Below are 26,875 nucleotides of genomic sequence, written 5' to 3' on the forward strand. Positions count from 1 at the left end.
AGAAGCTGTTCCAGGAATGAGAACATTCACAGTTTGGTAGGTAGATCTCTCACCATGCTGTAGACCTCATCATACTGGTTTTTGGATGTCTCTTTGGGAGGTGTAGCTGTGAAGATCACTAATATGCCATTGCTATGTTCATGTTCATCTGTAAGCTAAGCAACTACCATAAATTATTATTTAATTTCTTTCTATAATTGGTGCAGAGGTATACTTACCTCTGGGTTTTAGCATCTGTCTTCAGACATCCCTGAAGGGGGATCCATTTCCACTGATGAGTGGGGGGAATAACTAACTTCACACAGCTAAAATGGGAAGAGAGAAGTCCCATGCTCTGTGTGCTCTCTCAAAGAGCTGGCAGTCCTTTCCTGTGTGGGTTGTGGTGTGTGTGGTGGTGTGGTTTTTTTCCTTTTCTTTTAAATTTCTACACCTGCATAACTTCATCCTGTTAAGTATTCATATCCAGAACACTTGGCATGCACTGGCATTTAAAACTAAATTACTGTTAACAGTCTGTAACACATCAGTAGTAGCATGAAGTGCTACTTTGTGAGACAACAATGGATGCTGTAAATGGAACTTGATTTTTCACAATATCTGACTGTGGCATGAGAAAAGTGGAATCTAAATGATCATGATACAATAAAGCATCTGTGGACTAGCTGAGACACTAAATTAGCATTTTTTGATAAAGAATAGTGTGGTGCATAGCCTGTAAACCGTGCTAATAGCTCTATCTTTGTAATTCATAAAGCATATACAACACATGCAGGTGGTTTCTTTTTTTTTTTGTATGGGTAGAATTGTTTGAGTCTTGTACCCAGGTATGTATCCCATGAATCCCTGGCTTTCTCAAGAACCTGATTTCTTGTTTACTGCTACTTTTTAATTGCTTTCACTGATTGATCCTATTTATTGTGTTTTGCTATAAACAACATGTGATTTCAAGAAAAAAAAAAGCTCTGATTTCATTGCACATTATTGCTGCTGTTATTTTGCACAGATGTTAAACAAAAATCTCGGTCATTACTATTCATCTTTCCATGGCAATTTCAATTCCAGTACCCAACAATATGGTACTGATGGCAATGTGCTTGCACTACAGTTAACTACTAGGTGTGTGTTTGTGTTTTTGGTGTGGGTTAAGCAGTCTGGAGCAAGTACAGAAACTAAAACTTTCCAAACAGTGATGTTCAGTTGGCTGGCCCCTAAATAGAAGCTTATTCCAAAAAGCTATAAATGGCAAGAGGAAAAAAACTTCTCTGTGCTCTGTTTGCTGTAAGAGACCCTCAAAGGTGTGCTGGTCGTGCAGTCATTTCCAGTGAGATACATGTGTATTCTAATAGAACTAGACAGGTCTCTCCAACCAGGGTTTTCAGGCAAACTGTATAAAAACATTGGATTGAAATCAGCAAAGAGCTGGATACTGGTGCTCAGAACACCTGGAAGTATGTTAATGCACTCCTATGTAAAAGGACTTAATGGAGAGAGTGGAACATGTCCAGCTACAAACAGGATAAACCTCCACATGCTGAGTGCACAGCTCAGCCTGGGCGAGTGAAAATAGGATAAATCCAGGCAGGAACTAGGATGGACATTACCTGGTTTCCCGAAGTGAGGCCCTGGCACACTGGCATTTGGGCTGTGAATGCCACGCTGTGCATACCTCACCCTGTGAGAAAAAGAGGATTTTTATTTAAAGTCCCCTCTGGGAATGCTCTAATTTTGTGTCATTCCCATTTGTGGTATTTTGTTGAGGGGCAGACTGAGAGGCTGCTGGACACAGGTTGAGAGTGGACGAGACTGAGGCCACAGGGAGCCCCAAGAAATGGAGCCCCTGCCAGCAGGTGAACCCCACTGCAGGGACAGTGTCCTGTCTGCCAGTGCAGAGAGGGCATCAAGTCCATGGCCTGGCTCCCTGTTGGTGTCTGTGACTGCAGGGAGGAGGGGGTGTCCTCCCAGACCTTCCCTCAGCCCAGTGAGAGCACAGCAGAGGGGCCTCCTGCCTGATCGTCTGCTGTGGCCCCACAGCCTCAGCCTGGCTTGGAGGTTTTGGGGTGGAATTTGTCTCTGGATCCTGAGCACAAGTGCTCGTCTCAATGGCCATGGTTCCCAAGTGAGGGTTATCCCTTTGCTCTTGTTTGTTCTGTATCAGTGCAAAGTGGTTGCCAGGGATGTGAACGGGAGCCACTGAGCTAGTTCTGGTGCCATGAGCAGGGATGGTTGGTGCTCTTCCCTCTCCAGATGGAGCCAGGCTCTTTTTCGGAGGACAGACAGGAGAGGCTTCCCAGACACTGGTCAGCCCAGAAAAGCAAGTCCTGAAGGCCAAGGGGCACAAGCATATGGTGAAAGAGTCATCACAGGAGCAAGGGAGAAATAAAGTACATGAATTAGGGATTTTAAGTAAATGTCTGTTTCTTCAGTTTTGAATAAAATGAATTTCTGGCAGTAGTTGTAGAGGGCAAGGAAGAAAACCATGAATATTGATTTCTCTCTTAGGAGAAAAGGGTCATTTGTTAAATGTAACCTAACATTTGATTGCAGGGGAATAGGTTAATTTCAAAGAGTGATTTTCCACATCTTGTATATTGAACATATTCAAAGAAAGAAGAAAGTGATTGACCACATTTCATTAGATTTTTCTTCTAGCCCCCAATACCTGTGCTTAATTGACAAGGACTTGGACAAAATTAAGCAGTAAAAGGTTAAGAAGCTTTTTTGTTGTGTCTGTGATACCATTGCTTTACTGGAGCTCTAAAGGTTCAGTTAAATACGGGTTTGGAAATTGGCTTATTTTGCACTGGGTAGAGAAAAAATTGTTACTACTGTGAGGACCACCTACCATAGTATCATTTTTGTTTCCCATGTAATTAGGGCTTGATGGCAACATTTAGTCATGTCACAGAAGGAAATGAGGAATATGGTTCCATATTTGTTCTCGTTGACTTTGTTGTTGACTCATCTTGCAGCACACATTTCATCTCCTATAAACTCAGCTCCTTGCTTGTTTGAAGCCCCTACAGTGAGATGTTCATGGCAAATTTTGGGCTTTATGTTACAGACTAGAGATGATTCAGCACATTGGAGCCATTTGATCAGCTGAATCCTAGAATAATGATCTATTGGAATAAGGCCTTGGATAAAAAATTTGGCTGTCTGATCTTTGCCAATTCTAGAAGTTTAAATCATGTGGCATTTATGATCAAACACTAAAATGGAGGTGATTAGTGCATGGAACCACCAGCTGCAGAATTAACCACAGCTGCATCAGACCTGCTTAGCTCCCTGGTCTCCTTTCCCCTTTCAAGTGTAGGCTATTAAGGGCAAAAGCTGGAATGATGACTGAGCTATTAGTGCTGATTGCTGCAGTCTTCCAGGTGATGGGAGGCTCCTGCAGTTTGGGTGGGGCTCGTTTGTCTCATTGAGGGTTGTTTTTGTCAGCTCATTAAAGAAGTAGTGCTTTCCCATCATGCTGCGGTTTCCTGGAGATGCTGTAGTTAAGTCTCACTGCCAGAGTCGTGCCAGGGCCTTGCAAGCCTGGCATTAATGAATTTCTACTTTTTGAAGAACTGATCCATGTACAAGAGTTTGCTGTACAAGTTATTGCAGTTCCTCACAGGACTAAGTTTCTTGCTCTCCAAGCTTGTGGGTGCATCAAGGAGGAAAGACACAGGTAACTTCTAGAACTGCTAGAATTTTGCTATTCAAGCCTGTATGTGAAATAATATAAAGAAATATTAATTGCTCTATATTTAAAGTATGGTTATAAATGTTATTTTTTTTCCTTTTTGGCATTCTATTTTTACTTAATGAGTTGTGCATTCTCATGTTTTGTTGTATGCTATCTAAAAATAACCATGACTTGATCTGCAAGAGACTTTGTGAACTTTAACATGTTTTGGTTGAAATGATGCACATCTAGATATCATAGATATTTTTAATAGCCCCTTGAAGAAAAAAAAACAAACAGTTTGAACATTGTTAAATGTAATAAAACTAAGTGAAGTTTGAAATGCTTAACATGAGGAGAGTTTTTGGAGTTGTTTTTGGTTCTTTGAGGACTTGGAGGTTTTTGAAATCTGCTTGAGACGTTGGTTGTCCTGTACTGTCAGGTGTTTGTGGAGAGCTTTATAATTTTTCAGGAAGCTGCATCTAGGGGTGACTTAATTGGCACCTTCAGTGACCTTGTTATCTACAGGACTATAAGTCAATAATCTTCGGTTTCAAGTTCACCTTTTATTTTCTCTTTTGCCAGAAGTTGAAGGAAAGATGATGTTCTTTCTGGCTTATGTTTACACCAGTGGTATTTCTATTGTGTTGAAGTTACCAATAGGATTTCTAACAGTTAAGATGAGGATAATATCCGCTCATCTTCTGAAGTCTTTGATGCGGGAAACTGGCAAACTTCTCAAGCTAGTTCTAAAAGGTGATACAGACATTCAATAGGTCTGTGAATTTTTTGTTTCAGAAATTAATCAGTTGATATTCACACCCTCATTAATTACCTACCTGAATTTAATATAGAGTGTTGAGATCCCCAAAATTCACTGACTGTAAAAAAAAACCCCAAAAAACGTACAGGGAGCAGTGGGACAGAGATCGAGATGATGGGCACGTGGGAACCCCCCCGCCTTTGTCCTGCCCCAAACTCCAAAACCCAGCAAACTCACAAACTCAAGCAAAAAGATACCGCACGACTCTGACTTTTTTTTGGGTGAAACTTGATATGTAGTATCTGGCACTAATTCTTGCTCTGTGGGATATTACACCTGGCCTGAAATAATTTGTGAGTATATGTTCCTTATGAGCTCAATGTGCTCATAGTCTCCATACAGAGGTCTGTCTTTAGCAGAGCCACTTTGCAATTAAAAAACCTTCAGTCAGACCTCCTTCTTTTCCAAATGTCATCATCTGCACAAAGGATTCTTAATGACCCAGGATTATTCAGAACTTCTTTGTAGCCATAGGAACAGAGCCCCTATGACAAGACCAAAAAAAAAAAAAAAAAAAACCAAAAACATGAGATCATGAGCCTGCACTACTTGTGATGATGGAGACCTTGTAGGAGACTGTAGATATGTGTCCAACAGTTGTATGTACATAGCTGAATTTGTCCCCTTCTGTTCAGCTGGATACCTGGTGTTTGGGGCTTGAAGATTTTTGAGGTTATTTTAGCTGCTTCTTGCTTTTTTTGGAATTAACCAAACCTTTAAATGTGTTTTGAGGAGTGATATGCTTAACTTCTAAGCTTCTCTACTGTATTTCTGAATTCTTTATCTTTGAGTTTAAGGTTTTTTATTTCTTGCTACGACAGTATAAATGTCAACACTGTTGACTGGTGTGAATAATGCTATTAATGCTGTTAATCAGTAAAACTATTTCTCAAAGGAATTTTCAGGTTTGCCTATTTGTTCATGACTTTAGATAAATAATTGTTCAGTGGCATGACAAATTTGGCAGAAGTTGCAGCAGTAAAGTGTTGAGTGGAGTGCTTTTGTAATGTGTGACAAAGCTGGTGTGTGATCAATCTGTCCTCTGATAGTTCATTATCAAGCTAACATGATGCTGTTTGTAGTTCTGAAGGCATTCACTTTAGAATGATATTTATTTCTGTGACACGTGGTATTTGGAATAAAAGTTGAGATTGGGGTGGGTTTTTTTCTTTTTTTTTTTTGGTAAAATTTAAGGTTACTTCAGCAGATCGGTTGCATTTGCTATAGGGAAAAAACCTCTTCTATTAACTTAGAGTATGGGATATGGACAATAGCAGGGGAGCCTGACAGCCAGGTTCCAAAGTGGCAGGAGTTTTTGTACATCACATATCAAAATATGTCAAATTTGAATTGCTGTATTGGGAATACTCTACTGCTAAGCAGGTTTCAGGTGTAGGCTAATAAGACTGTGAAGTCAGTAAGATGCCAGGATAACTTGTGGTGTATTTTTGATGTGCAATAGAAGATATACTTCACTCCTTAACTATCCAAGTATTTATTTGGAAGTTAAAAACATGTTACTTCTGGATTTTTTTTTTCCTCCTGCTCTACTTCATTAATTAAACCACAAGTTATTTCTTCACTTCTGTTGTTTCAGTGGAAGTTATCAAGTGGAATTATTGCACCTGCTGATGGTTAACACAGAAAAGGCTCTTCCCTTGTTGGTGCAGTATTTGAAATTGTTCCAGTGCTCTGCTAATTTTTGATAATTTATTGAATCATACTGGTCAAAAAATTAACCATAATGTATTATGATTCATAAACTTGAGCCAAATCAATCCAGAGCAGTGTACAATATTTCACCATATGGTATTTCTTATATTAGATCTTCACTTTAGGCAATTTCCTGAAGAGAGGATTGGATTCTTCCTCTTAAGTGCACTTACCCACTCTACTTGCCAAAAGACCACTCACTCAGGGGTGATGGAGAACAGAATTTGCCATGGATTTCTGAATCTCTAAAAAAACTAAAAGCCCAGAGGAATTAAAACATTACTGTTTTCCATTTAAATATTTCTTTTTGCTTTCTTAAAAGATGCAAGAGTGATTTCCCCCTTCCTCCTTCATTGGGCATGGATATGAATAGCCATCTTCCATATAAGAGCCTTGCTGTTGTGGAGGAAGGAAAATCCTGATCACTTCTAAGGAACACTGAATTTAGTCCACAGGAGACAAAAATTTCTTGTTTGAAAGCAGAAACTTCAATTTTTCTCTGACTACCAGAAGATCATAACCATGAATCACTGTTTTTCTGAATCACACTAAGTTCTTGCACTAGTGCAAACTAGATATCAATTAGTATGAAGTTAGAAAGATGTCACTTTGTGTGCACCCCTCATACATTGTTACAAAAGGTGCTTGAAAAATAAGACAAAGTCTGTATTTAACTTCTTTAATTGACGCTTGTGAGTTACAGGAAAAGAGTAAAAAGGAAGGAGCTGAGATCATCACCAAACATGTTTTGGGAAGAGGTGGCATTTGATCTAAAAATGTCACGTTTCACTGAGAACTTGTCTTTCACTATGAAGTTATACTGTTCCCTGTAATGCTTTTCTTTCTAGGCTGGATTATGCTGAATTTCAATTCAATATGCATAATAAAAAATTTGGCAGACTTTCTGTCTGCTTGCAGGAAGCTTTGTGTGCTTAATACTTAATCTATTGGATACCATTTCTAGTTTTGCACTTGCTTTTCTTTCTAATTTAGAAAAAAATGATCTTACCAGTTTACAAGCCTTACTTTCTCCTAAGTCTATAAACATAATGATTTCTCTCACAGAATGGAGCTTGAGTTTTGAGAAATGCATTACATGGCTTGCAGAGTTGCGCGTAGTATTCTTATGAGTACATGGCAAATTTTACTCCGTCATTGTTCCTTTCTTATTTATCTGTGTATTTGTTGTCTAAGTCTGTTCCTATCCAGGTTGTAGCTGTCAACTCACTTCAATAAACGTACGGTCATATTCTGCCAAACACACTTTTTAATTTTAATTTATAAAACCATAGTTCATTGTCTCTTTTTAAAAAAAAAAAATTAGGTAAGAAATGTCTCAATTTAGCATGAAAGCATAAAATTCTTAAAATGATAAAGAAAGGCTATGTAACAGTACATCGAACCAACTAGAAATTCTCTAGGAATTGAGAATTGCTGACTAGAAATGTCAAATTTTAATGCTGATCTGAAAAGAGCTCTAGTTACAGATCTTTTGTGGTTTACCCTTCATTGCTTTTAGAGGTACTGTAATTAGCAAGGTTCAAGAAGGCCATGATGTACTGAAACTGAACTGATATTAAAACATTGTCTGAAATGAATCAAAGGGAGATTGGAATTCAACTCGGTGCATTCCTTGATCTGTTTAGCATATCACTCATATTTTACCAACCAGTGACTTGTCTGTTTTGTCACAGAGAGTTTTTCCTTTGTCAAAAGCATGTGAGTGTAGAAATAATGATGCTTGAGTTGTATGTGCTTCATACAACCCTTCAAAGGAAGGCAGAGGGGAGGGTGCTCAAGAGATCTTAAAATAGTTCCATATCAGAAGTTTGAATTTAAAAAAAAAAAAGTTGCATCAGTTTATACTCCTCATTGCTCTTCAGATGAGTGACTGATAGTGGGCTCTATTCTCCTTCTGTGAAAAAAGCACATGGGATTCGAGTTGTTTGTGTGCTTTGTAGTGTCAATACATTTATACAGTGTTTATGACAATAGAATCTTATGTTCCTTTATTGCTAGAAAAATGACGAAAAATGAATAGATGATACAAGGCTTCATTCCTATATTGTATGGTTTCTGAAGTCTTAATATTTGTTATGGAAGTTACTGAATGTTTGAAAAGCTGTCTTTATAATGGCATGTTTAAGATCTTACCTTACAAAAATTGTGCAATACTGGGTTTTTGTTTGTTTCTTAGCAAGGATGGTAGTTTTTTCTTGTTGGCATTTTAACATTGAGTAAAAAAGAACTAATTTTCTCAATATTCAGTATTTCCAGGGGATTTATAATAGGCAGGCTGATGTGTAGGTATACACATATTAGTAGGACTTGCAAAATGTATTTTAACTTGGGGGAATTTAAAGATCAGGAAAGTTCTGAAGCTCTTGGGTTTTCTGCTTATTTATGCAGTCCTTGGAACATTCATCATGTTAGCTTATCAGACACTGGGTTTTCTTTTCTCTAAAATAGAAAAGTCTGGATGATATGCCCTTGGCACAGTGCTATAAGCTAGCTTACACAATGTCTGCTGGCAAAGGTGAAATGCACTGTTTTTGTTTTTTGAAGTCAGTTTTGACTCACAGCTTCTGGAGCTCCTATCAACTAGGGTGCAATAGGTATCCCAGAATCTCAGTATCCGTTCAGATAAGTGCCATGTCAATCTCTCTCCATCTGTATTAACTGCTCTGCATTACAGATATATCTGGAATATGTGTCTTGAGCTAACAACCTTGAAAGATAGAAAGGAAAATTGGAATGTGTCTTCATCTGCTCAAATGTTGTTCTCAGATTTTTTTAAACACTTTAGGCTGCATGTTGATCTCTTCTTTGAAGGCACACATTTCTGCATAACATGAAAAATGCATTTGCTGCTTGGGTACACTGGTGACAGCAGTTTTCTAAGAGCTACAGTGATGTTTGAACAGATCTTGTGCTGATTCTTGGAACATTCCATGAATATAACAGGGAACTAAACTCCAGTGGCAGAACAAAGGTCCAGACTCTTTGGGTTTATTAATTAAATAAATGTGTTATACATTTATTTAGCCATAACATTTGAACTAAATTTAACTATGTTGCTTTATATTTTGGTCTCCATCTGACTCAGTAGAATAAGACTATTCCTTTTCTCCCATGAATTTTTGCTGTTGTTCTTTCTTCCAGAAAAAGCCAATTAGGTGACAATAGTTGACACCAAGCACTGATACTAAATGAATTTAGTGGTGCTACCTTTGGTTGGTCCTAGCATAAGTGAGTGAAGAATGATAGTGATGGATTTTTTTTTTTTTTTTCAGTTGTGAGCCCATTAACCCCTCAAAAGCTACACTGAGATCTCTCAAGGTGTGCAGATTTTTCCAACCTTCCTCCGAACCTCTATGGCCAAGTGGTGCAGAGATCATGGAAATCCACCAGAGATACCTGCAAAAAGTGAACATTACTTATGCAGTTTGGTGTAGAGGTTTTCTTTAAAACCCAAAAGATTTGGAACTGACTACTGGAAAGGAACCAGCTCAGACAAATAGGAAGTCATTATTCAAATTGGAGTGTATAATGGTTCAAGTGAAAAATCCTGTGAGATTTCTGAGGAAGTTAATGTCCTTCCAGGCTACCTTTGAGTGTGCCTCAGTGTGCTCCCTGTTATAAGGGAGTCTTCAACTGCATGGCATCACGTGTCTCAGCAAATCAAGAACACACAGCTGATTGCAGAGTCCTCTCACCAGGACAGAGCTTGTCAGTATCTGAAGCAGGAACCCCAAGAGATCAGGTTGAGTAAAAGTGTACAATAACCAGAGCAGGACAGGGCACTGAGAGGAAGGATGCTTCTGGTTGAGAACCAACCTCTTCAGGCAATGCAGTTCTGTTTTCGGTTCTATCTTGTAATGTTTTTCTTAATGTCCAGAGTACACACCAAAGAGCTGGTAAAGGCTATTTTTAGAATTGAATACTGATATTTCTTGATTATGAGGCAAATGTAATTGCCACTGTGAGGTGCTCACGGGGTTAGAGGGTATATGGATATAGCAACTAGTCCTTGCTTTGAAATCCTAAATTAGGAGGGCTTTAATCGTCATTCCTAGTAGTCTAGTGGCTCATCCTGTAGACTGAAAGTCAAAAGGGTAGAGGAAAAAATAACTTGCACAGAAGAGGACTAGAACATTTTTTTCCGAAGGATATAAACAAGAGTCCTGCAGAAATGACAAACTACATTTGTCTACTGAACCATGTTGGTCTAGTGAGTAAGTAAAATGCCTTGTGGAGTTATTTGAAGAAAATTTAATGTGCCCTGAAAAGGGGGGTGGAAATGGAAAGGGTCTTTGCTCTGATGTCCTGTAGACCTTATATCATCCCAAGAATGGCACTTCTTTTACTTGGGAGCTACAGCAATATCTTTTCATGGGTTTTTTTGGTCATCTTTTCCAGCAAGAGGCTGATTTGAAAGGAAGATATTGAGACATAATAGAATCCTGTAACTTTTGAATAGCCACTATTCATAGATTTTGGAGTCTTTAATGATATCAAATAAGCCACTCCTGTTAAACAGCGAAATGTCACTGGCCCTACTTCGTGAATGGGTAAATTAAGACTGAGAAAGGTTAAGGGACCTGTCAAACATTGTTAAAAAAGTCTGTGTCAAAGTCATACATTCCTGACTCTGCTTTCTAGCCAGCAATTTCATTTCTCTGATATTTAATTAAAAATAATAAAGGAAATGTATACTTAATAGCAGCAGGCCTTTCTTATCTGTTTGTTTTTCTACATGTGTTTTTATAATGCTTCCAGATGACCAAGTTCTTTTCCAATATCTTCACATGTCTAAAGATGAAGCAGTCATCTTCTTAACTTTTCCCATCTACCATATTTTCTGATGCAGGGGAGAGGTGAATACAGAGGTCAGGTTCTGTTTCTGAATCACTGTGGCTTATTTTGAGTGTGTTGCTGCTTTGCTTCTCTCTGCCCACCACCGCCTTCAGTTCCCACAGTTGTGTGTTTGTGTGTGCTGTTTTTTAACACCTAAGTGGAGATATAAAATGACTCAATCTACAATGACACCTTTAGATTTCAGATGCTTTACTGGCCAATGTGCTCATAATTTAGCTGTCTTTGTAGGGTGTACTTTTTTATTACTGGTGAGAGTGTTTTCAGGCTTGCTATGAGAAGGTGTGGTAAAATCCAGTTAGATTTATCATAGCCTCATTCCCTATAGACATCTGAAAAAGCTACAATATTTCAGAACTTATTTTATCTTTTGAGATGATTCTTAATGTTTATTGTAGGGCACACAGAATGATAATATCAGTTTAAGCTATCACACCTCTAAGTTCACATCACTGACCTTTTTAAAGGGACTATTTGTAAACAGACCAGATGATATCAGAATAGTCATTTCTGATACCCTTAGGTATTTGTCATTATCTAGCTCTGGTGATCCTCTATTGCAATGAAATGTAAAATTATTAAATATTTTTATTGATAATTCATAATATTGATAAATGAAGATTTTTTTTGAGGATGTGCTTGTGCACAAAATTTACAGGGAGGCACATAATAATGTAAACAGCTGAGTTCAGAGCATGTGGTTAAGGTATTGAGGTTACAAACTTGTAAAGAGAGCTGCTTAATCTGTATCAGACCTGAAAACCTGAAATCTTCTGAATCATGTGTTTATCCTTAATCATGCTTCTTGATTACAAAAAAAGGGTTTGTGACGTCTACTGTAATAAATGTGTTCTGAACTATGTGTCAGAATTCTAAGTAGTCAGAGTGTGGCTTTATTTGGTGGAAAATGTCATTAACACATTTGACTGTACTTATATTTGGTAGATGTTTTCTGTTCAATATCTAATTGCTGTAGTAACAAGGCATTAAATCATAATAGCATAAAGTGGCATTACTTGCAACTGTAGCTTTTTGGCAGGGGGTGGGGGAAAGGGAGAAACAAGGATGAGTAAATAATATGTTCATCTGAGTAAATGGATCTTTCCCTGGTGATCTTTCTTGCTGGCTTGCTGAACAGAGAGCACTGCTTTGATGGAAACAGCTGCCAAATATAGCTTTGCACCATAAGCAGGACAGCGCTTGAGCTTCTTGAGCAGCAGCAAACAAAGGTTTCAATGTGGATCTCTGTTTGTTACAAAGACTTAGATCTCTCTGCTATCTGGTTCCCAGGTTGCTAGGACACAAGAAGAGTGTTTTCATTCATTTGTCTGCAGGAAAATAAATAGAAAGAGAGCAGATATTTTAGAAGGCAGGTTAGTACTGCCTTGATCCACTCCCAAGCTGTGTACATGTGCCTTGGGGCTAGCTCCAGGTGCAGGCCTATGCAGAAAGTCCCCAGGTGACATATGGTTAAAAAAAAAAAAAAAAAAAGAGGTCATTATGGGGTTTGTTTGTTAGGGAAAACGTGGCTGGAGCATCTGATCCAGGTACAGGCATAAAGGAACATCACAGTTTGCTGCAGGAGCTGCACTGTAGACCTTGTTAAAAGATGGTGAAAGGTCTGTTGTCACCTTTGCATGCTTTACATGCTTCATCTGGCAAACAGTGCTATCTTATCATATCCTGAGTGAGTGAGAATTAATATTCATTCAGGTTTATCTGCCAGACAACATGAAAGCAATCAGATGGTAGAAACCAGGCTCAACAAAGAAGGTGGAGTATCATCGGCAAAACATTTTGCAGTCTCTGACTTTATCCACTGCTTTTCAATATGGTTGACAAACCTGTGTAGGTATCAAGGTGGAAGGGTCCTTAGGTAAGAAAAACAAGCTTAGTGGTGCCTTTTGGGTACCCTTGAGGGTAGGAGAAAACTCCCATTTCCTATCAGGACTCAGAGCAGTGAATTTAGCACCATTAGTGGCTTAAAAGTCTCCTGGAAGCCGAATCGTGTTAGTAACATAAGCAGCTGACTCAAGGTTTCAGCATTTTTTAATTTTTCTTTTCCCAGAAGTGGCTAAAAAAACTAATTAAATCAGAGTGGATGTTTTATCACCTCATCTTCATATTTTTTCATACATATCAATATACACTCAGTTTGGTATTGAATTCCAGAGAGAGATATAGGAAATCTGTGAAACCAAATCTGTTTACAGTTTGATATTGGCATTTTTCCATTAAAAAAGAAATGGGTTTTAAAAGGAAAAATATGCTTCTTGGGGAGCAAGCCAAGTCTTCAGAAATGTAGATATAACTTCTTGCTTTTGCCAAGAGCTGCTTCTGTCCTTGTAGAAGTTGGTCAGTCTCTGTGTCTCTGTTATGCAAAGTGGGAGTCACAGCACATCCCTATTTCCTAGTGCCTGTGATAGAGCATATCTCGGAAAGAGTGTGAGGCAGCATTTGAACAATGGAAGCTGTGCTGGGGTTGCTTTGATGGGATGGTAATTACTGCATTTATCTCAAGAAGAGGCTTACAGTCATTTAGGGGAGCTGACAGGTTATCACTGAAATTTACCTTCCATGGCTTTAGAATGTTTTAGGTTTTACACAGACTTGTTCTAGCTTTATTGTGCTTTCTTACTGTCCAGGGCTGCCACTTCTAAAGAAAAATCATGTCCTCCCCATCTCCCACCACCTCTTCTAATGGACAACTTCATATGGTTCCAACTGAGTTGCAATCCAGGTACACAGATGTTTCAGGTTTTCTTGCTTTCTAACCAGCCTAGAGGACGTGAGTAGAAGAGATAACAAATACATTCCCAGCTGTAAGAAAAATGGTCAAGGTTGTAAGGAGTGTTTTCTAGCAAAATTGTGAATTATTACCTTTGAATTTCAAAGTTCAACTCTTCTGCCTCAGCTGAGGAAGGTTCCCCAGCATTCAACTTCAGTGGAAATAGATCCGGTGTTGAAACAACACAGAAAGCTTATTTGGGTTTAGGAGGCCTATATATTCAGACCCAAGCGAAAAAAAAAAAAAAAGTGTAAGAACTTAAATATTTCAATAGCAGTCCTCTTTTCAGTAGTAATTTTTTTCTTCCCTTCCCTCTGACCCTGTTTGGCTTGCCCTTCCCATGGCAATTCCTGTATATGTCTTTTAGCTAGTCATCTACCTCATATGGACTTACAGCATATTGAAGATGTGGTTCTGTGGGGTCTGGAGTGTTTCCATGTGGTTTAAATAAGGAATACATTTGAGAAAATACAATCTGCTTGAGGATATGCTGGAAGCAGAAAAAGAGGCTAATTTTGTTTAGTTAATTATTCACTGATAATTATTTACTCAGCTCCACAAATTGATGGAAACTTGTAATCATGTTGCTATGGCATCTGATGTCATTTATAAATGCTGAGTGAAGCAGCTCTATTTAATTGTAAAACTGGACACAGCTCTCGAACAAATGAAATCTGTCAAACTGAATTTTGTGAGGGAAATCTTACCACCAGAGTTTGCAATTTAAACATGGAGCTGTAAATAAATTCTTCTCCGTGAACCTGAAAACAGTTGCACAGTTTTCTGACTCAAGCCTGCATATTATTATCTTGTTAGAGTAAGCAACATCTGAATAACAAATTCTGTTATCTGAAACTGCTGAAGGCCTTTCTGAACTCTTCCTTCGCTGTGAAACTATAGCTACTTTCTATCACAGTCTTAGTCTTGCGAAACAACCTTCCAGAGAAGACCCCTATACAAGGCTTTGATGCAAGGACTTTCTAAATCTAATTTCCTAAGCAGTTGATGATCCTCCAAGCATTAAATTGTAAATATTATCAGTCCTACAACATTTAAATGTTTAATCCGCAAGCTGCAAATAAAGCTTTAATTTCCTATATGTAAGTGGACCTTCATTATTAATTCATTTGCTATATGTTTAATTGAGCTAAATGAATATAGCACTAAGTTCAGCTATGTATTTCTGTTTCATTCCTTTGTAATCTGGCCATGTATAATGCATCGTTATTTTAACTGCCCTACCAGCAAATTATTCCACATGTACTTATTTTCTGAGTTCTTTAACATTTTTCTATATTGTGTGATTTCAATTGTTTCTGATCCTTTCTTGGTAAATAGTTGAGGAGTAAGCACATTTTCAAGAGCTGTAGGGAGGCTAAGATGCCAGTTGCATTTTAACGATATGGTGCTTTATCATTCTTACTGTAGCCAATTCTCTTTTAAATCATTGCAGTTTCTGCTTTAGCCTCCAGCTATAGAATTCTTTTCAAACGACAGTGAACTTGGCAGATTGCCAAGAGAAAAATAAAGGTGTTTTGGTCCACCAAAGTATTTTGAGTGGTTCTTAGTGATACAGTTTTCTTCTCTACATCTGCAAAACATTTTTTTTTCTGAAGTGAATTTTCATGTGAAAAGCCTCCTTAATAATCACCAGTATTGTTTGTTTCAATGCAGTTATTTAACTGCACCCCTGGGTGCTTACAAAATAAACAAGAGAGTCTTCTAAAGAGTTTTAAAAGTGGCAGGTGCTTAGTCTATGCCCTATTCACTTAGTTTGCAATGACATTTTTGTGTTAATCTATAGACAAACAAGAGACAGGTGACACACAGCATCAAGTACAATGTGCTAAATGGACAAACTGAGGTGTAGATTAGATGTTTGTGCTGCATATGCCCACAGTGGCAATGTGAATTTATACTGTTTGTATTTAAGTTGTGCTCCTCGGCACTGGTAATATCGCAAACTTAAATACTTATAAAATGACAGGAATGAAGTATTTTGGGGGTGAGAGACTTCAAAGAATTCCCCTCCCCCCCCGAAGAAAAAACCCAAACAAACCCACAACAAAACCCCAACCAAAACCAAACCCACAACAAAACCCCAACCGACCAAAAAAACCCCAACCAAACAAACACCAACCCAAAAGCTAATTCATGAAACGTGGCATAGTTTCCATTTTTAACACTGTTGAAATACAAACCAGATTGTTGAATATTGCTGAAATAGAAAAGTGGTATCTTTTGAGACTCTGGCTATGAATACAATTCATTCATTATACAATACCATGTCCATGGCATTCTCAGGCTAAATGTGTAGTAACTCTGAAGGGATATAGATATTACTAAATATTATATTATAAAATACAGCCAACAGATTAATACTAACTGAATTTAGTGGCAAATGGAAGCAGGATATTCATCATCCCTCCCCTGTTTTACAGCCTAATTCATTGATACCAGATGAGCAACTGACTCAAAGCTTTTTAATGATCTTGTTTGTAAGGAGGAACTCTATTTAAAGAGGATGAGAGTGGAGGGAAAAATGAGACAGGAGGACAGAAGACTGACCCCTTTTCTTACTAAGGGCTATTAGCCATCTCTCCAAGGGGAGATGGTAAAGAAGAGCAGCAAATGTATGTGTAGGATGATTTGGTGGCTATGTGCACCTACCATGCTATTTAAAAATGTCACTAATCCAGGCAGATCTCTTACTTTAAGGCCTGTATTCTCTGTAACATTTAGTTGTAGGAGACTTTCTGTTCCATATTCACATTCCTCTTTTCACTTCCATTTGTATACTACTTGTCCCTGCCATTAAAAGAAACAGAATAACTTATTACACTACCAGTGTCACTGCTTTTGCATGTGAGGCCATGTATGGAATTGCTTTCCCTCACACAATAAGAGGGGAGCTGCAGTGTGCACACACAGCTGTGCAGCTTTTGTAGTGCTTTGCATTCCTCCTTATCATGCTCAGTGGGCGGTGTAGTTAATGATAGAAAGGAATGGGCAGGGGGCTTGTTGCTGCAATAGACGAGAAAGTCAAAGCTTTCTCCTACTGATTCGTCCAAGCCCAACAAATGGGGCTGTTTTGGGGAACTAAAAACTGGTTCTGTGTAGACAGTTTGTGCAACTTGGCTCACAGCATGATCAGAAAGTGTCATTGGTTCACATCAGATATTATCCTTTGGTCAAGGACAGTTGTCCTTAGATTTATGCATGTGTTCTCAACTATCCATTCAATATTTGTCTATTAAAACCTTTTCTATCTCTGAGTGAAAGTCCATCCAAAAAAAAGAAAATAAGATTCAAAAAGAATCAATTTTACTAATGATTGAATTAGTCGTTGTTGCACATGGGTGCTTTTTTTGGTGTTTGGTTTTTTATTTGGTCTGGACTTTGGGAAATGAAGACTAAAATCTCACTATATTTAACCAGAATCCAGCCTAGGCTTTGATGCAGCTGTTGATGCAATTCTTGGTCAGCAGGAATTATCACCAATACTTCTTGGTAGTAATTATTACCAACACTTCCTGAGTTATGTTGTGTTTTTGTGATGGAAGAAAATAAGTTAAATGTAAAGCCCTGCTTTCCTTAAGAGCACTGATAAAATCATATTCCCTAAATGGAATGACAGAGGCTGCACTTGAAGATAAATGATAATCTAGACAATAGAGAGGCAGTACATCTAATTTGCTGGACTTCAGCAAAGCATTTGATAAGCTGTCGCTTGGGAAATGGTTAGTTAACCTGTGGAAGATTGGGATTAGTAGAAGAAATGGATGATGAGCAAGGAAGGGACAACAGCGTGGAATTTTTGTGTCAGGGAGTCACTAGTGGAGTATGCCAAAATGTTTGTTTAAAACTGATCTATTTAGTGCTTTTGTTAGTGAGTTTTGTGTGGGTGGAAGAAAAAAGAGGGCTTGATAATGAGATTTGTAGATGAGCTGTATTTGAGAAAACATCATTAGTGTCAAAAGTTTAAGCAGATAGAATAAGAGGAGGATGAACTGCATCAGAAAGACTGAGAACTGAACAGCTCAAGTGTCTTTCAAGCTGTTGAATATGAGGGACTCCTGTTCTGCAGTTGACAGCGACAGAGAAAGACCGTGTGTGTTACCTGACTGCAGGGCCATTCCAAAATACAGAACTGAGGCTGGACTGAGCAAAATGTTGATACTGCACAAGATATTATATTGGTTGTTGCATTTACTTATGGGTCAGCTATTTGAGCAGGAGAGTAGAAGTAGCAGTGCAATCAGTTTGGGGACTGAAGACTCCCTACAGAGCTCAGCACCCTGTGCAGGCAGAGACACCCATGCTGGCTCTGGACAGAACCAAACCAGCATGGAAATTGCCTTCTGTGGGCCCAGCAGAAGTGTGGAGGTAAGAACATTATTAAGTTCTTAGCTGAGAACCAAGTAGAAGCAAAGCAGATTAATGACAGAACCTGGGAGCTAGAATATAAATCTTTTGCAAATCTAAGTCAGCTGTTTTAGTTCCATTTTTTCCTCCAAGTTATGTGTCATCTTTTGTTTATGACAGTGAGGCTACTGCTGTCACTTACGTGCAAAAGCAATTAAAATAATTTCTACTGTTCTAACAATTGATGTTAGTTCCTGTTTGCTCTGTTTTACAAATGAGATGCATTATTATCTATAGCACTGACCATCCTTCAAGTATCCTATCATGTAAATAGTTTGTATAAATAATTAAAAGCTGGGGTTCATAGTGCTGTCTGCAACAATGGGCTTGTTTTTTGCAACTTGATAGGAAAGATTTGATTTACATCTGCTCTGGGTATTTTATTCCCTATCTTATTAAAGCTAACAACTTAGATATACCATAGTTTTTTATGGGGAACCTTGCCAAACATTTTCAGATGAAGAGAAATTTTCTCCAATTAAGAGATAGTATCAGTGGAATAGAGCGTTGTCACAGGATAATGGTCTCCTGCTGCTTTGTTAAATGCCAAGGTAAACCTGAGGCATTTATCAGAAATTAATGTCAAAGCAAAGTCGAGAGGTTTATCTTGAAAGCTGGAAACACCGTGCCTGTGAAAATGTTCTGTTAGAAAATAGTCCATGTTTCCATGTGCATCCTTCCTCCCCCCAATTACACTTGGAAGGAAGCAAATTTTCTTTCTGGCACTAAATGCTACCCCCAAAATAAGGTACCAGCTTCCTTTTAGATGCATAAACAGGCTGCTGAATCTCTAATTTTAAGCTTAAGATGAGTAGTTTTGTCGACTGTTTGTATGTTTGAGCTTTACCTTTGTGTCCCACTAAACACTAAACTGATCTAGGGCTTTAACTTTGTCAAGCTCCACACATCCCTGATTCAAAGAATGTTGAAAAGGGGAGTTTGAATGTAAAAACAAAGCAAATACATAAATCTGCTGGGCTTGCTCTGTTATAAGGATTGTGCCTGAAGGAAGGGGTGGGGCAAGGGAAAAGAAGGGATGGCAGATTAAAATATCACTCAGTCACTTGGAAGGATGCAACAAAATGTTTTATGGCACAAAAATAGGCTGTAGTGCTATTCCCGTTTGTTCCTCGCAGACACGGAGCAAAGTTTGTCAACTTGTGAACAGAAGAACCTGTTTATCTGTAAGATCTAAGGCAAATCTTGTTAGAGTAAATCCCTCTAAGTATTCTTGCTCTTCAGTAGCAGCGCAACACTTCTGCTAGTGTCACAAGGTGTCTGCTGCCTTTTAAACCCTAAATTAACCATGTCAAATCAACTTTAATAGCTACTTAGTCATGTATTTGATTAGTCCAGAAATATGCATGAATTTTAATAATTGTTCTCAAATTTTCCCCTTTAATAAAATTTAAAATACTGATATTTTGAGGTTTTAATTTCTTTCCTTCTTTCTTCTCCATTTTTATTTTTTTCATAGCATTGATTGCTCTTTTGTTGCCTCTCTTCCAGTGGTGTATGAAAAATGCAGTGATAAGGGTTTTTTAATTTGACATTTAATGATAATCATACTGTAAACAAAATGGGAAACCTCTTTTAAAATATTTTTAAATATTATCTATTTAAATATTAAACATTTTTAAAGATAATATTTTAAAATATTTTCTTTAGCAAGGATTAGATTACTTGGTATTATTTGCAGACTATATATTGTATTACTGAAAAGATAAAGGTGAAAATAACTATACAAAGAAGTAAAGCAGAGTTGATTGCTTTCTGTTGTCCTAGTCTTGGAGATTGGAAAAATATACATTTAGTGACAAGTTTAAGAAGAAATCAGTTCAGTCTTTAAAAGTACTTCTTGTTTTCCAGACTTATTCAGGGTAAATATTTTTCATTTGGGAATGTTCTGCTTCTCTTTAAAGATTTAGATGACCCTGGCCTTCACTCAGAATATGAATGCTCCCAAAACATTGGGAGTGGTCCATGCACTGTAGGTTTGTCCCAGTTGAAAACAAAACTAACAGAGAAAACATAAAAAGCCAACCCATCCTTCCCCAAACAACAAAAAATACAATAAACAAAAGAAATTCCTTGTCACCCCCCAAAGACACATACACGTGCACAAACACACATAGACAGGTTTCTAGTCCCTACTGGCAGCATATTCTGCATTTTAGGTAATTTTTGGCCTTGTTAGTTATTAATCCAATTTGCTAAGAAGTAAAAAGAGACAAGTAAGGAGAAACAAGTGTGCTATTTTCCCCCCTTCTCTTTCAGAGTTGACAGATTAATTTCAGAGCTGTGCTCAGACAAAATATTGTTTTGTACTGCAGCATACAGTGTTTCATCAGTCATGCTGCATTATGTCACATTAGGTGTTTCTATGAATTAATTTTAGTTTCTGAGATTTACTGGGGTATGAGAAAGCCATTCCATGACAGTGCCAGTGGCAGGCAATCCTGTGCCACCAAACAGGGAAGAGCATTTTCATTTAAGGCTCCGAGTGTTTGAGAGGAAATGCAGGGGTAAAATGATGCAGTCCTAAGAAATTAGCATTTCATATTTAAACTCTTGTGTTTAGGAAGATGTGCACGATCCTGCAGTGTTCCTGGATGCAGGAGGCTTCTCAGCCTGGGGGTCCGTTCAGCTCCCAGTGTCGTTCCCAGCATCACTGGTCTAGTGTGTGTGTGGTGAGGCAGGAACAGGAGTGCTGTGGTTTGGCTGCGCCGTGTGGAGCACATGTAAAGAGAGCTAAAGGCCATGGAGCAGCCTTCCCTGGGAGGCTCTCTGTAAATAACCTGGTCTTGGTCTGTTTTCTCACAAGTGATGTGCATTAGTATTCATTGAAACAAATACATTTGCAAATGTCATTTGATTTGTCTTGAGCAATGAGGTGTCTCCAGAACCTCAGAATATTTTTCTTTGTGAAAACAGGGTAGATCTCTATTATGTTTTGGAAACACGAAATGTTTCTATTTGATAAATTTCAATGAATGTTGATAAATAAAAAAGAAAAGTTTAAACTTAAATTAAGGAATCAGTAGAGTTAAGAAAAATGGTTCAGGATGGGATACAGGGAAATGAAAGTGACTGGCTTCTTCCCCTGCTTTTACTCCTAAGAGTAGAGTGGAGTAAATGGTGGAAATTTTAAATCTCTCACGGTACTAATGAAACAGACATATTAAGATGAGGAACCATCCTCTTGTCATTTTATTCCCTAGTTTGGTGCATTCTGAAATTATATATTATGTAGGTGAAGGACTGTTGAGCAGATCTGAATCCCAACAAACTGTGCACTGTTAATTATACAGTTTATGTACAAGAGTTGTGCTGGATACTGTGCACCTGAACCTGTCTGGCTGAAACTGGGGAGAGTTTTGCTATTGATTTCTCCTCGGCCATGATCTGTGATCTTGAGTCCAGTCAGTTTGAGCTGGGATATCTAATCCAACAGATTTCAAGAAAAAAAATTGTAAAAAATAGATTTTGTGTTTTAAAAAAAGTGAATAACTTTTCATATTACTTATCCAAATCAGAAATAATTGTGTAACCAGTGTTTAGGAGCTCAATTTAGTATGGATGTAGTAGTGTGAACAGTATGTCATTCCTGATCTACTAGAAGTAAGAATAGTATGGCTGTAAAAATATACTATGAAATAGTTACACTGTCAAATCTCCAATTATAAAGACATATAAGAGGGAAGAGAGTTGTAACCCATTACACTGCTGCACATCCCCAAAGGGTGATATCACAGTAAGGCTGAATGCTGACTACTTACAGTAATTTCTAGTGGCTTCAATGGTTCATGGCAAAGAGATGAATATCAGAAGCCCCCATAATAGACTTTCTTGCCTAGGTTTGTATTTATAATGAAATTCTGTTCAGATTAGTGAAAAACATTACAATCAAAGAAGAAAGGGAGTGAAAACTAAATAGAATTGCCACAGGATTTATTTTTTGCTGTAACTTGTAGGTGATGATTAAAAATGTGTATTGATTTGCAATTTACCCGGATACTTGAAACAGATAAAAGCAGAAACTACTACTTTGGTTTAACAGCTTTATTAGAGCTGAGGCTGAGCAGAGTTATGTGGGGTCACTTTTTGCCTGGGGTTGCCTATCGGTTTTCAGTAGAAGAAAAGAATTGGAATGAAGCATTGACAGATCCCATCTGGGCTCCCTGAGACAGCTGGTTTCAATACAGACTGTCTAATGCTAGAATTGTGCCTCCAGTTGCTTTTGTTGGCATATCACAATAGTTTGATGTTTTGAGATAACACCTACAGAATGGACTGAGTCCACAGTGTGTTAGTAGTAACATTTCTCAGGAACTACAGAAATACTGGATATCTTTGTGCTGATTCAGCTGTACAGAGTTGGGGGGAGTGTGTCATACACAACAGCCATAATAAATTCTCTGAATACACAAATTAAACAAGATGAAACTGGGACTAATTTTAGTTCATCTGTGTCTTTGAATAGCAGTAGGAGATGAATATTTTTTAGTTTTAGCATTTAAATATTGCATATTGATACTCGCTCAGCTTGGCTTTTAAACATGGTGTGTGGATCATATCCTTATTTAAGTAGTAGATTTTGAAGTCCTTGAGTGTCAAATGGCAGCAGAAACATCTAAATAAAGATTTTGGAATCTAGTAAGACATTTTTGCTGTGACTGTTTTACTAGAAATCACCTATTTGCATTTAATTTGGCTTTTGGTGTTGTGTAAAGTGGCACTGATATCATCTAATATTCTCTTTACTATTTTACTAATCGTTATAGCTATGAAAAGAAATTAATCAGACTTTCCCTGCCTGCAAGCTACTGAAAGAATAGTGCTTGATCTGTGGGGTGCAGAAAGTGAATAAAACACTACCAAGCAACAGTAAATGTGTTGGGGTTAGGCCTCATTTTAGGAGAACTGATATTGGAGCCTAATGTGGGGAGGGAATAGCAGACTTGAAAATGGCCATATTCCCTCAAGAAACTACAATGCAGCAATTAAAAAAAAAAAAAATACTGTGAGATTTCTAATGTACATGCAAATGCACACATCAGTATTGGTCCCTAAATCCTCTTCAGCTGAAATCTTACTTTGCAAAAATTAAGTTGCCTTCTACTAGGACAAAATTGCTATTTGTCATTTATTCCAGGAGACTGCCTTGTTTTGTGTGATCAGTTCACTACATTTGCAATATAGAAACAACACATTTCCATTAATGCAGATGTTCACTTTCATCTCCATAAGACTCCTGAAGCACACAGCTCTAAATATAGAAGTGCTTGCTGTTCCCTTCTGCCCTCACTTCTTCAATTTCTTTTTTAAATGATGTAGTTAGATAGCTAAGATTGATTCTATAATCAAACCCAGCCCATAAGATGACACTCACTTGGTGAACAGATAGCTTATCCACCTCCTATCCTAACACTCAGATGTACGGCAGGGAACAGGAATTCTTTTAGTCTCCTCTTTGCTCCCCCATTTATTTTTTTTAAAGGTGGTTATTCTCAATATTCTTCAGGGAATAAAAATTATCCACAGAAAAGTATCTTGTTGCCCTTTTCTCCAAGAAAGAACAGGGAAAGAACAGGAGAAGTTAGGACATTTTTCTCTTTGGAGAGGGGTTTCACTGAAGTGTTAATAAACTTTGATTTGAAGAACTTCATTAATTTTGCCTTTATGCCTTTTCTTTATTATTTAAATGGTGTTAAAATGAAGTTCTTGAGCTGAGAGTAGACAGGCTAAAAAGGAGGAGGGAGGAATGTCAGGTAAAAAATGTGCAGCATACATTCTTTTACATTTGTGGCACAATGTTTCGTTCTGGGCGTTTTATGGTATGTTCCAGAGCCTGTTGGAATGGAAAACGATGCCACATGTAACTAACTCCCATGTCTTTGTGTTAAACCACCCTTCCTTTCCCAGGTCTCCAAGCAACAGTATCTTAAAGATGAAATATTCATTTCTGAAACCTAATTTAATTTCAGAGTTGCCTGAGCTGCAGTGCTTATCAGTTCATGGAATCCACAAAACTGGATGAATTAACAACTCTTTTCCATAGATGGAAGGTTATTTTTAATTTTTTTTTTTTTTCCCAGGATCTTGTTAAAATGCTTCTTCTGATTTTTAACCTTGGTTTGTCTGGTTATGATTTACTTATTTGTGATACAGGGGATAAGAAGAAAAACTAGAAGCAATATTCTTCCCATCAATAAATGCAAGGCATTGTTGCTTTATAGTAGCTGTTAGCAACCCTGAGCAGTGCAGAGCTATAAATAAATGAAGATTAAAGATGTTTTGTATTTCCCTTGTTTTGATTCAAATGTTTTTTTTTAAATGTAGTTTGCCCAGAACCTTAGATAATCTAACAGATCACTAGTGGCATATTTAACTAGTTAAGTCAGTAACAAATGAAACTAGGCATAAAACATTATGGAGATAATGAATGAATGCACAGGCTCAGAAAGGCTGAGCTTTGCCAATGTCAGTATAAAATGAGCCAAGGGGAGCTCACCAAGAGCGTCTGAGGATGCCTCTTTTACTCCTGTGAACTTCCAGTGCCTGGCAGCTGGATGTCTGTGCTTCTGATGTTTATGTAATTTTGCAAATTAGATACTTCTCATAATTAATGTGCAGGCATTATTTTCTCCCCTTCCTTTTATACTTAATAAGTAGTAATGGTTGGAGAATGGAGTACCTGAATACATTTTGGAGGCCTCCACCTGCAGCCAGGATTAATCATTAAGCGCATCTGAGTCGTAAACATTAGACATTTATCCATTCTTAAAGGCTGCCATTGGTCCTTGTAATTGTTGGGTCTTCCTGAAAACACAGAACAGCAGGGCTGGGGATGCAAAACCCAAGCAGCCCCTCCTGCCCATCTGACCTTGTCCCTTGTGCCACTTCTAGTCTGACCTCAGAGCTCCATGGGCAAGCAGGTGTAAAAGGTGCCAGGGTCTCTCTGGGGGTAACTCCTCTGGAGTCACTGTGTGTGGAATGTGGGTTCCCTCACTGGGATTTCTGCTGCTGACAGGTCTCATGGAGTAGATCCAGTAAAATCTGTTGCTGGTGATCTCCGTGAGAAAAGTTGAAAATCTGATGGTGGACATGAAATGAGTTGTGTAATTCTTCTGTTGTTCTGCTCCACAGTATGGCTTCCTCTGAGGTCATTTGCATTTACAGTAACCATATGGCTAGAAGTATTTTCTCCAAGGAAAGAATACTCTGGAGGGTTTCATGATTGTATCTTAGGTGTATTAGGGAGCAGGTGTATGCAGACAGGACTTGTGCATCACCAACTTCAGCTCAAATACAAATAACATCTGCTGCTGCATGTGATATGATAAAGATCAGAATTAATGAATAAAACCTGAATCTTTTACCTGATTAAAAAGATTTACTTAGCTGCAATTGGGCATCCTCATGTTCCAAGAAATGGAAATGACTACTTAATCATTTCTATCCTTCTGTATAAAGCAAAGTGTTGGGTTTTGGGGATTTTTTGGTGTGATTTTAGTTGTTTTTTTCCATGTTTTTTCCCCAAGTAAGAATAAAAATGTTGCTAAGGTGAGAATCTGTAGACACTTTAAAATGTTTTCATAGGAATGGTATCAGGAATTCTCAGAATTAATTTGCATTTCAGGGTAGATTTTCACTGTTTACTATGGTTCATAAATGCCAGTGGTACAATCAGGTTTTTCGTCAGGAGAAATTACAAGCCTTAATTCAAGCATGCCTCATCACTTACTGGCTGTGCTTCCTTTGCAGACAACTAGGTGGAACAAACTGGAATGTGCAAGAAAGGAGTAAACAGAAAGTTCTGTAAAGATACATATTTTCTGCAAGGTTTATAGAAAACTCCTGTGGTGTCTACATTGTTTCTTTTAATATTATAAAGATGCTTTGTGTGCTTATGCATTTTTTTTTAAAATATCAGCAAATGAATATATTTTCCAAGACACTGATGATTTACAATTGGGTAGAAATCATATTGCAAAATAGTTTTTTACAAGCTAAAATATTTCTATTATATGTTCAGGAAAAGACAGAGAAAATGAGTGTTGCAGTGTTCTATGAAGGGTAGCTATCAGGGCTTCTGCTGGGGGGAAAGGGAGAACTTTGGCACCCTTGGCAAGGCAGGCCCAATTATCACCCTTTTGTTTTTTAGATATGTGTATAGTTCTAATATTTCTTGCCATTACCTGTGCTGTGGTGGTATAAAGTTGTAGCCCTGGACCTTTAAGGTTAAAGAGCTCTAAAAGAGTGCAATTAAAATGTAATGAGGATCTATTTGGAATAGGACACATCCTAGAGAGACACAGTGGTCTTATGGTGGGGGGAAACAGGAGGCTCTGCCTGGATTAAGGCAGACTTCAGTCCAGAGAACCACCATCAACCTCTTGTGGAGAGACACAGTTGTTTGGGGAAAGATAAAATCAACCTCGGTGCCATTGCTGATCAGTACACAATGCCCAAGATAGACCTGAAGAGGAGGAAATAGGGTAAAATTAACCAAATTGAGACCATGAGAAACCCAAATAATGAAACTGTGAAATCAGTTTTTTTATATCTTGTGCATTTC

The sequence above is a fragment of the Empidonax traillii genome, unplaced genomic scaffold, assembly GCF_003031625.1.
Source record: "Empidonax traillii isolate 1590-97213 ecotype Southwest subspecies unplaced genomic scaffold, ASM303162v1 scaffold49:size1601597, whole genome shotgun sequence".
NCBI classification, from domain to species: domain Eukaryota; kingdom Metazoa; phylum Chordata; class Aves; order Passeriformes; family Tyrannidae; genus Empidonax; species Empidonax traillii.